At 43.3% G+C, this 10,826-nt stretch overlaps 2 long non-coding RNA genes across 6 annotated transcripts; one reads left to right on the top strand and one right to left on the bottom strand.

Moving 5' to 3' along the window:
• Positions 1-225: 225 nt before the first annotated feature.
• Positions 226-4,532, bottom strand: LOC123138151 (uncharacterized). Of its 4 annotated transcripts, none has more exons than XR_006468889.1 (5): positions 4,148-4,532; positions 3,944-4,056; positions 3,211-3,424; positions 2,722-2,775; positions 226-1,776 (listed from the first exon to the last, which is right to left on the bottom strand). It is a non-coding gene; the product is annotated as an uncharacterized lncRNA (long non-coding RNA). The 4 variants fall into 4 exon arrangements; XR_006468890.1 differs by having other exon boundaries at positions 227-1,776; positions 3,944-4,301; positions 4,384-4,532; XR_006468888.1 differs by having other exon boundaries at positions 3,944-4,532.
• A 1,480-nt stretch (positions 4,533-6,012) lies between these two features.
• On the top strand, positions 6,013-8,927 carry LOC123134487 (uncharacterized). Of its 2 annotated transcripts, XR_006465649.1 has the most exons (3): positions 6,327-6,501; positions 6,615-7,301; positions 8,593-8,927. It is a non-coding gene; the product is annotated as an uncharacterized lncRNA (long non-coding RNA). The 2 variants fall into 2 exon arrangements; XR_006465650.1 differs by lacking the exon at positions 8,593-8,927 and having other exon boundaries at positions 6,013-6,501; positions 6,615-7,321.
• The last annotated feature ends 1,899 nt before the right edge of the window (positions 8,928-10,826 follow it).

The raw sequence follows: 10,826 nt of genomic DNA, 5'->3' as shown, positions 1-10,826 counted from the left end.
GATCTCTCGGCTTTTGACTCCTGCGGCCTCCAAGCTCCAGCACCAAGCCATCATGTATACCTTGGACCCCGAGCTCCCTCGCATTCAATGTAGTCTTCCATTGCATTCTGATTTTTCATCATGCATGTTGCCTCCTGCTAGGCTGGCCAGTACCGGTCGATCAAACGCAAGAACACCAAGACCATGTCAGGTTATAATTGAGACGTTGTCATGGGATGAGAATTGCAAGGCATGATTGTAGGGAAGACCGCACTGCTCGATGTTTTACAAAAAAGAGAAAACACACACACACACACACACACTGCTCCGCTGCTGTGGCCTGGTGGTATTAGAGGATTCCATCAGGACGCCTCTAGACAAGCACATAAGTGTATATTGTTTTTGTACTTTCTCTCGATTCAAATATAAACAACACATGCATATATATACACGTCCATCAGGACTCCTTATCAAATTTCAAAACTGTATTTTTGTTCTAATCTAATCACCCGCGCACACATTGATTGATAGAAACTTTGGTGTGTGGAAAAATCAAGCGATGCATACATGGCGATATCCAGAAACATGCGATTTTCATTAAGATTACATATCCATAGATAATGGGAAGTACTAAGGAGTACGTTGCAACAGGAATAATCATTCCAATACAAAGGACAGATGTTGTTTTCGCTGGGAACTGAACTCCGACAGTGCTCGGACACCACCGAGGAAGCAAAAGCTGAGGCTGTTTCTTGCTCTCACTCATCCAAATGAATGGTAACTGGCCCGGTAATCTTGAAAATCGACAGCTCATAGTTTTTGAGGTGCTACAATTCACTGGGACCTGCAGATCAAGACTGTTTGTTGGGTATGTGGATATTAGGGAGCAGATGATTCGTTTTCAGTAGTGCTGCACATCCCTGATGCATCGAGAGTGTAACCAAGTAGATCATGGGCTAGCTAGCTATGCTAGATCTCATGGATTTTTTATATTAGACGGGAGTGTCCATGGCCTACTTCAGTCCGTCATTTGTATGCACAATGATGCGATTAATGAAAAGTCTTTTAAACCTAAAAAACATCCTGAAGGAAAGATTTTAGTTAGGCGTGCAACAGTTGATCAACCAAGACTTAGATATGAACCTTGCCGGAGGGTTATTTATCAATAAACTGGCACTACGCCTAAACATTGTACCAAAGCATAGCGAAGCGTTAACAAAACTGCAAGCTAAATTTGTTTATGCTTGCTGGGCACCATAGGTCCTAGAATATATCTTTACCTACTATTTTGTGTATATGTATAGGAACCCTGAAAAAAATCCGACTTCAATTTTTGGAAAACTTGCTTGTTGAGTAAAGTTTAGAGCAAGTATTACAACTAAGTCCTTTAGCTATTCCAGCAATATCCACTACTGGAGCACCAAAGATACCACCAAAGAGACGGCTTGTTGCTTCCTGATCTGATGCCTAGAGCAAAACCCCCCATAATTTCGTTCGTAATGACTCACTATGGAATCACGAATTGATTCTGAAAGTGAAAAGTAGTACACAAAACAACTGACGAAGGCACGCAGCTGTCTCCTCGAAGCGCCACCACTCCTCGTAGTGGAGCGCAGACAACCATTGACCTGAACCGGATTTTGAGCTCAGTCACCAGCTGACCGCCACAATCACCCTGGATCCGCGGGTTGAAGTGGGGCATCTCCGTCACGACTTTCCCATGTATATCTCCATAGCGAACTACGTCAAGCGGAGGCAACGGGTACATGTACCATAGCGGCGACGGGTAGCTCCACGCTGACGAAGAACAACAGCACACCGAGCAGTGTCAAGCTTAGTACCGTAAACTACAATATCATGATGTGAAATGTTAAAATCACTTTCGATTTTCAAAATATGTATACAACTACGTGTTAATGTTTACCATCAACAGGGGAAGGGAAGAGTCAAAATTGTAAAATCAAAACAGGAAAACTTCCCCCGGATGCTGAAAAAAATCAGTCCTTCATACCAAGGCATGCTCACGTTTCATCCGAGAATAGTTTTCATCGATGCTCATATGCGCTCACGGATAATAGAAACCAAAAAGAGCTCAAGGGTGTCGATTCAACGATACAGACCAAAAAGGCAGACCAAACAATACAGTACTCCATCCTTATATATATTGGCCAAAAGGCAACTTCAAATATACTGGCCAAAAGGCAACTTCAAACAATTTACACTACTTCAGCACCCCATGTTGACTGTGAATGCATACCAAACAGTACAAATTCCACTCTAATATGCATTGAACAGGAAAGGAATTTCCAACCATGTACTACTGCACATAATTATTTGTTATATTTAAAACATTTTTTGTTTGCTCATTACAAAATAAGGCAAATCCTACCAAATGTGTTGGTATGGTAGGAAAATTTTCAAGAGCTGAGATTTGCTATGCTACACAACTAAAAGTATTAACCTTACAATTGTGATCCTAGATTGCAAATAAGCATACTTGACAGGAACTATGAAAAACTACATCCTACTTCTAAATTTGTAGCAATGCTTTCTTGATATCTTAGGGTCTGCGACTAAAATCAGCTGTTCCTATTTAATCAACCATGACAAAGTTTATGATCTTAAACAGCAGTAGCAATCATGGTCAATCTGAATCATGGACAGTGCAAAATCTGGCAGTATCTTGTATCACAATGGCATATGCAAGCATTGAAAAAGATAGAACTGCGAGCATCACAGTACCTGGGACAATCATTTCTTCAGAAAACTACCCATCAAAGTAGTCATCGATAATTCCTGCCAATGTCATGTTATACCATCAAGAGCTATCTTGATATCTTAGGGTCTGCAACACCAAAGCAAGATAAACGTAGAAGAAACTGTCCTGGTAGGTGTACCCAAATGTGTTCTTTTCTGCCATCAATAGAAGTAAGAGACCAGCAAAGAATTTTAGAGCAATAGTTGCTATAAGAAAAGTTAAAAATGTCCAAGCATAAAAATTTGTCTACTACATCACAGTAACACAAGAATATTGACCAAGACTTTTACAATAACATGCAATGTTTTTGGAACCATTTAGTAGTAGGTTTTGGTTCTAGTAGTAGGCATTTGAGTTGAAGTACACCAAATTTACATCAGATGTTTTTCAAAGAGACAAATGACATCCAACAACAACTACTCAATATAACAAAAGTATAATAATTTTCCATGACAATGAACAGCACTGTGTACCTTCTTTGTATCTGCTCTTTCCATTTTTAGAGGAAAATGCTAACAATACTTCAAGATTTTTATCACCACTTTTCTGAGGCCAAAGAATCTGGACATCCACTTATCTTCTAATGCACCTTCAGAAGTAAGTAGACTATCATAATACCATTCTCTGTGAGCTCCAACACCAGCAACATCTTGTTTCCAATCATGAAAAAATAAGCCCCAATAACACCTGGAACAAAAATAAAAGGACCCTAATAACAATACAGATCTTGTTTGCTGAAGACAATCTCACCATACAAAATCTAAGGAGTTTCATTAAAACTCAGCCAGATGCATTTCCCCAAAACAATAGTATTTCATATGAAAAGACACGTAACTAACAATATACAATGATTTGCATTTGCTAACTACTATAATCAGTTGTTTGCAATGTTTAATACCATGTTCAGAAGGAGAAATCTGTGCCATCTCCTGCAGAGTGCAATCCAGTATGTTCAGAAGGCAAAAGCAAAGACATAAAAACTACCAATGCATATGTTTGAAAAGTGAGTTCCTAATAAGATGAGATAATTGTTGGACTTCCAATCAAAGCAATTCATAGGATCAAAAGTTACAAAGATTTCAGTAAATGTTCTCATTATCTTTGATTGATTACAAACAGATTTCTGCCTATTGCACAAAGCCCATGCTTGTAATCTGATGGGAACTATTAAAAACAAGTGAACATATCAGGAAAACATGTACTGACCTCCATCCATTACGCCATGTAAGTTGGTTCCCTTGGAGTTCAGGTAATACATAGACAACAAAATCAATTGAATAAAGAAAGCAATCTGCACTGTACTGGTAGCTAAGCGAGACCTACAGGAGCAGAGGAGCATGGTTTGATCAAGGAATTGGGAATCAGTTTTAAAAAAGAAAGGGGGAGAGGCTTGGGTGGAAGGGATCTCACCAAGATGTAGCCATGGAGGAGGGACGACTGGAGGAAGCAGTTGCGGCCTTGGGGCGGCGCACGCACAGCACCATCCTGTCATTGCGAGCAGTAGTGTTTCCATTCTTTCCCCAGCCTCCGTCATGCTCATGGCTCTCGTGGCTCCGACGAAGCCCTGCCCGAAACCCTAGTCACGGGCGAGCGGGCGGTAGAAGACGGGAGAGGAGAATATAGCCGGAGGGGAGGGAGGCGCGGACCGTGGAGAGCTCGGGGGCGTGCTGCGCGGCGTTGGAGGTCGCCGGAAGCGGACGGCGTGGGTGGTGGCGGCGGCGGCGATGAGGGAGAGGAGGCGAGCCCGTGCTCCCTCTTGTGGTCGCATTTTTTTCCTTTACACAAATCTGCTCGGACCGCGGGTTGAATGCTTCAAACGACAGGGTGTTTTGTGAAAAAACGAAGCGTTTTCTCAGATCCACTTAAACAGGGAGCGCGGGTTGATTTCCTTTAAACCGAGGGGCTTTTTTGCCAAACAACCACGACGGACGGCCAGAAACAATAGCTGGTTTATTAGTAGGATAAAGATTCATTTTAAATTTATGAACTCTATTTACTTTAGAATTACTAGCACAAATGCCCGTGCGTTGCGACGGGAGTGTAGAAAAAAAAATATAACGGTACAATATGATTAGTATGAAACGATGGGTGAGAAAGAAAAAAGATGAAAGAAGAAGCTTCGGAGGCTTGCTGCTCTAAACTTGTAAGGATTATGCTAACAAAATGATACAATAAAATGACACTAAACATTACCTTTGGAATGTTATTCCGATGACCTCATCAAGGGTGATGCCAGAGTTGGCAACATCTGGTTCACGTCCACATATGGCACAAAATTGATGTATGGTCAACGAAACAATCGGATAAAAGATAATGTCTAGATTGTTGACGATATCTAGATTAGTATATTGATGTGAGTTATTGAAAAATTTCTCACCGAGTGCAATATGCATATCAGATTCGATGTCAAGAGAAAACACGTGAAAAGGCACTACACATTGACCTTACATAGGATTGATCGAGAAACAAATTAACCCAGGTTATTCAACTGCTCCAATTAGCAGTTCGTAAAGGAAAATCAATCAGGAATTTAGGACCCACATGTGGGTAAGGAAAAAAAATCCCCTTGATCTTGGCCACCACACAACAAACTTATCATTGTACCGCGCCAATACAAAGGGGTATTTATAACTTTTATAAAACTAATCTAGTCGAGCTGGACCTAAGGGCCGCCCTACACGAGCTACACTCTGCACCTACTTCATACATCGTCCCTCATAATTCCAACTTGCTTTTAATTGTATTTTTTCCAGAATGCATTAACATTTTCTTTTTAAAAACACACAGACACTTACTTAAATCACATAACATTTCTAAAATTACAAACTTTTTAACATGCAAACACTTTTAGAATTACATGAACGTTTTTTAAAAGGGATTTAAAATGTGAACAATATTTCAATACATAAACTCTTTTTTAAAAACTAATACAAACATTTTAAAACGCAAAGGCACTTTTTGAAAAATCTTGTATATTTTTCAAAAAGCACAAACACATTTTAAATTACAGAACCATTTTTTAAAGTATGCAGACACTTTGTAAAATTATATAAGCAGATTTCACGAAAAAATATGAACCACTAATTCTGTAGGATGCAAGTATAGAACTTGAATCCACGTACGTATATGGATTCTGTATCCAAGAAATAAAATCTACTATACCTCTTTAGCACAAAATAAAAAAAATGTACCTAGTACCTTGTGTGTATCTGCGTATAATGAACTCAGAGATATTCATCTGTCCGCTCAACATGCGTGCACGCCAGCGCTAACACGTGGGTTGATAGCGAGAAGAAACCAGATGCCTCGCTGGCGCTCCAGCGTTGTGGTTCCACACGCTATCGACAACCCAATAATATAAAGAAACATCCATCCCCCAACCCCGACGAGCTCCTCCTCGGGACGCGCCGCCTCTGTCGGCTGCGCGCACCACGGCGTTCATTCTGCATCCATGCCCGACGCCGGCACCAACCTCGCCGGAGAACCACGGCCCCACCTCGCGCGCTCTTTCATTTCGCTTTTATTCTTCCCGTTTCACCCCCCCCCCTCTCTCTGTACTCCCCCCACAGGAACGGGCCATGGCCGCCTCAAGTAGGCCCCAACCGCCGCGCCGGTCTCTATGAAGAGCTCGCGCCACCGGATCTGCGGCCTGCGCTGTCCCCATTCCTAGATTCCGTGGAGTTCGCTCGCCATCCCGTGCCTGCACACCCAAGCCGCTGTGCACCCCTCCGCAGGCCACCGCTTTGCCCCGCCGTGCATCCCAGGTTGGGTAACATGGTCCTATATTGCTCACCAGCGGCATATCTTTTTTCTCATTATCATCCATCCATCCATCTTCCTCCTTTTGATTTCACCTTAAGATCATCTTCTTTCTCAGTTTTAAGTTCTTTCCCAGCCGGGGCTCGGAGTTGGATGGTCAAGAAAGGAGGACATGGAGCAAGGCGTTCTTGGTGGCCGCGCACACGGGGCAGGCGTTCACGGCGGGTTCGCACGCGCCGCACAGGGACAGGTGCCGGTAATGGAGCAGCAGAACGCAGGCGTCCCACGGTGGCGTCCGCGCCATCAAGCTCCAGCACCAAGCCAAGCCACGTCTGGCCCTCTGTCGTCATCTGCACGCATGCCATGGCATCCGCGCCCTCAAGCTCCAGCACCAGCCCCGCCTTCCTACGCCGCGCCGCCGCCCGCGTTCCTCTGCTCCGACCGCGCCCGACGCCCGTGCCGGCGACCACTTCGGCCCTTGCCACGCCGGCGACCACCAAGAACCCCGCCACCTCCTGGCCTCCGCTTGCGACGGAGGCCCGCGGGTGTGGGAGCCGTCAACGGCCGCGACCTCGAGTGTCTCCAGCGGGATAGGCGGTGGCAGTACGCTGCGGCGGGGCTGGGGCCACTCGCGGCAGGGGGTGGCGGCGCGCTTGAGGTGGAGATGCGATTGGGAGTGTTTTTTTCTATCGCTAGTAACTGTTCGGGTTGACCTTGGACTGCGGGTTGATTCGTATAAACTTCAAGGGCTTTTATGCAAAACAACCATGACGGACGACAGAAACCCAATTCTCTTTATTATTAGGTAAAGATAAAGATTTTTTCCGTGTCCCTTTTTTCCTGAAAATGTCTATGTTACTTGTATGTCTGTTACCAAAGATGTTTGATTTCTGTCTTTTTTTGTCTCAGTTATAAGTTCATCCTCGACTCATAGCTAAGCCTAATTTTTTGTGCTAGTTGCATCGACTTATAACTAGGTCCAAAGTTTTTTTTGTCTCAGTCGTAAGTCCAATATTAACTCGCATCTGGGCTTGATCTAGGGCTCATTCCTGTTTTTTTTGTCTTTAGTTGTAAAGTCATCCTTGACTTTTTTCTATCTCAGTTGCAAGTTCACCCTTGATTTGCAACTAGGTTTGGCCATTTTTTTTGCCTCATCTGCAAGTCCATCATCTATGCAACCAACCAATCTAATCCTTTTCATGTTTTAACAATCAGAATTGATGAGTCGCATCTAGATGTAATATAGTTATCTCACATCTAATTCATCCACCGTTGGACTGTTTGTCTTTAAAATTCACACACTTTTAATCTGTCGTGTTACCTCGCGTCATGTTGTCCCTCATCGATTGTCTTGCATCGCAGTGTCACACACGTCGAGCTGTTCTACATTGCCGGGCCATATTTAGAATTTGAAGAGTCTATCATCGTGCGTCACTATTTTTTGTTCACCCAGTCATGCATTAGTGTTGCTTGTCCATCCCTTTTTTTCCTTCGGGCCTTAGTCATACATGCTTCTGTTTTTAACGTGGGCTATGTCAAACCTTCGTTTCTTAAATGTTTGCTGTTTTCCTATTTTTCTCCCGCTAGATACTCCTCTATTCTCATCTATGAATATGTCCATTTTTACATGCAACTCAACCAGTTACATGTCTTTTTTTACGAAAACTCAACTAACTAAGTTGCACGTCTATCCTCGACATACAACTCACACGACCCAGTTGCATGTCCATCTTGACTTGAAACTCAAGAGACCTTGACTAAATTTGTTTTCCCCTTTTACATTTTTTTAATTAATGATTTTTTTCTTTATGTTTTTTTCAGAAATAAAATTCTCCATTTCCATTTCTTTTTTTGTTTTAAAAATTTATGATTTTCTAAAACAAATTTAGCAATGTCTCATCTAAGTTTCTCACCTTCCAACCTGTTTGCTTTAAATGGTGTTAAGTCTTGATCACGAGTTGTTTTGTCACGTGCGTCCCTTGTCTCGCCGTACGTCTTTTACCCACTTGTCACCTTGTTCGCACATGCGTCTTTTGTTGGGCTGTTTCCATGATGTGATCTAAGGGCCTCGTTTTTTTTTGTCCTGTGTGGTATAGGTTGAAGACACGAGTTGGGGGTTCAACCTTTGTCCTCTCGATGAAGAAGATGGCAGTCAGTGATGATGGGCCTAGTGACCTAGGAACCATTTTGTCTCTTTTTTTTCCCTATTTTCATGTAGTGATTTCATGATTGTGTGATTTTTGTGATTTTCATTGAGTGGTGTTGTTTATCTTAGTTGAAACTCTATCTCTAACATGCAATTCAGCCGTCCTTTGCGTCCCAATTGCAAGTACATTCCTTGATTCGCAATTGGGCCTGATTCATTTATTGTCCTAGTTGCAAGCGCACCGTCTCGACATGCAATAAGGGGTCTGACCCTTTTTGTCCCAGTTGTAACTCCACCCAACATGTAACTGCGGGCCCGCTTTTTTGTTGTTGTCCAAGTTGCAACTCCAGCCTCGACATGCAATAGGGCTCACATTTTTCCTAATTGCAAGTCCACACTAGATATGCAAGTGGAGGGTGACCCACTTTTGTCTCCAATTGCGACTGTACCCCTGACATGCAATTATGGGTCCATTATTTTTGTCCTAGTTGCAAGTCCATCCTCAACATGCAACTTTGGGAGGGGGAAACATTTCTATCCTAGTTGCAACTCCACTCCCGGCATGCTATTGTGCACGTGTTTTCGTAGTTGCAAGTCCATCATCAATATGTAACCAGGGACGAGGGGGGGCCCGACCCTTTTGTGCCAGTTGCAAGTCTATCTGTCGTAGTTGCAAGTCCATCGACACGCAACTAGCGGGAGCGACTCATTTTTGTCCCCACTTGCGACTCCACACCTAACATGCAATTGAGGGGGCGTCTTTTTTTTCTCAGCTGCAAGTCCACCATCTACTCGCAACTGGTATCGTAGTTTTTTGTAATTTTTCAGTTGCAAGTCCACCATTGACTCGCAACTGGGCCCGTAGTTTGTTTTATCTAGTTGCAAGCTCACCATGGACTCGCAACTAGGTCTATGGTTTGTTTTTCATTCCACTTGTAAGTCCACCCTTAATTCGCAACTAGGCCCATACTTTATTGTCATACCAGTTGCATGTCCACCCTCAACTTGCAACTCGTATCATAGTGTTTCATAGTTGTCGTAGTTACAAGTCCACCCACGACTCGCAACTAGGCCATGGTTTGATTTATTGAAAGTGCAACTATCCCTAGGTGGTTTTGGTAATTCCTAACAACATATAGCTCATTGAGCTAATACTATTCCAAGATAAATATTTCAGGAAAGCTCAATGATTGGCATGGCATGGATGAGAAAAGTGAACCCCTTAAAATGCTAAGGACAAAAGGATTGGATCAAGACGCTAACCATATCGGTCCTATCGAGTTGTATGTCGGTCCCACCGAAAATCCTAACGGTCACTAGATTTACTGAATCGGTCTGACCGAGTTTCTCAATTCGGTCCCATCGAGATTGGTAAGTTGTGTGTAACGGTTAGATTTTGTGTGGAGGCTATATATATCCCTCCATCCCCTCTTCATTCGTGGAGAGAGCCATCAGAACATGCCTACACTTCCAGCATCCTATTTCTGAGAGAGAACCACCTACACTTGTGTTGAGGTCAAGATATTCCAATCCTACCATATGAATCTTGATCTCTAGCCTTCCCCAAGTTACTTTCCACTCAAATCTTCTTTCCACCAAATCCATATCTTCTGAGAGAGAGTTGAGTGTTGGGGAGACTATCATGTGAAGCACAAGAGCAAGGAGTTCATCATCAACACACCATTTGTTACTTCTTGGAGAGTGGTGTCTCCTAGATTCGATAGGTGTCACTTGGGAGCCTCCGACAAGATTGTGGAGTTGAACCAAGGAGTTTGTACGGGCAAGGAGATCGCCTACTTCGTGAAGATCTACCCCTAGTGAGGCAAGTCCTTCGTGGGCGACGGCCATGGTGGGATAGACAAGGTTGCTTCTTCGTGGACCCTTCGTGGGTGGAGCCCTCCGTGGACTCGCACAACCGTTACCCTTTGTGGGTTGAAGTCTCCATCAACGTGGATGTACGATAGCACCACCTATTGGAACCACAACTCAAAAATCTCTGTGTCTCCAATTGCGTTTGCCTCCTCAAACTTCTCCTCTTTACCTCCATATGAAATTGTATTAAATTTCGCTGCTATACTCTAGAATTGCATGTCAAGTAGTCTAATCACCCCCCCCCCTCTAGACAAACTCTCGACCCTACATTTATCCTAGTTGCAAGCTCACCCTTGACTCACAACTAGGCAT

This window comes from Triticum aestivum, chromosome 6B (genome assembly GCF_018294505.1).
Source record: "Triticum aestivum cultivar Chinese Spring chromosome 6B, IWGSC CS RefSeq v2.1, whole genome shotgun sequence".
In the NCBI taxonomy this organism is placed as follows: Eukaryota; Viridiplantae; Streptophyta; class Magnoliopsida; order Poales; family Poaceae; genus Triticum; species Triticum aestivum.
Note: the sequence above shows the minus strand (reverse complement) of the source record. Positions and strands in the feature narration are given on the sequence as shown.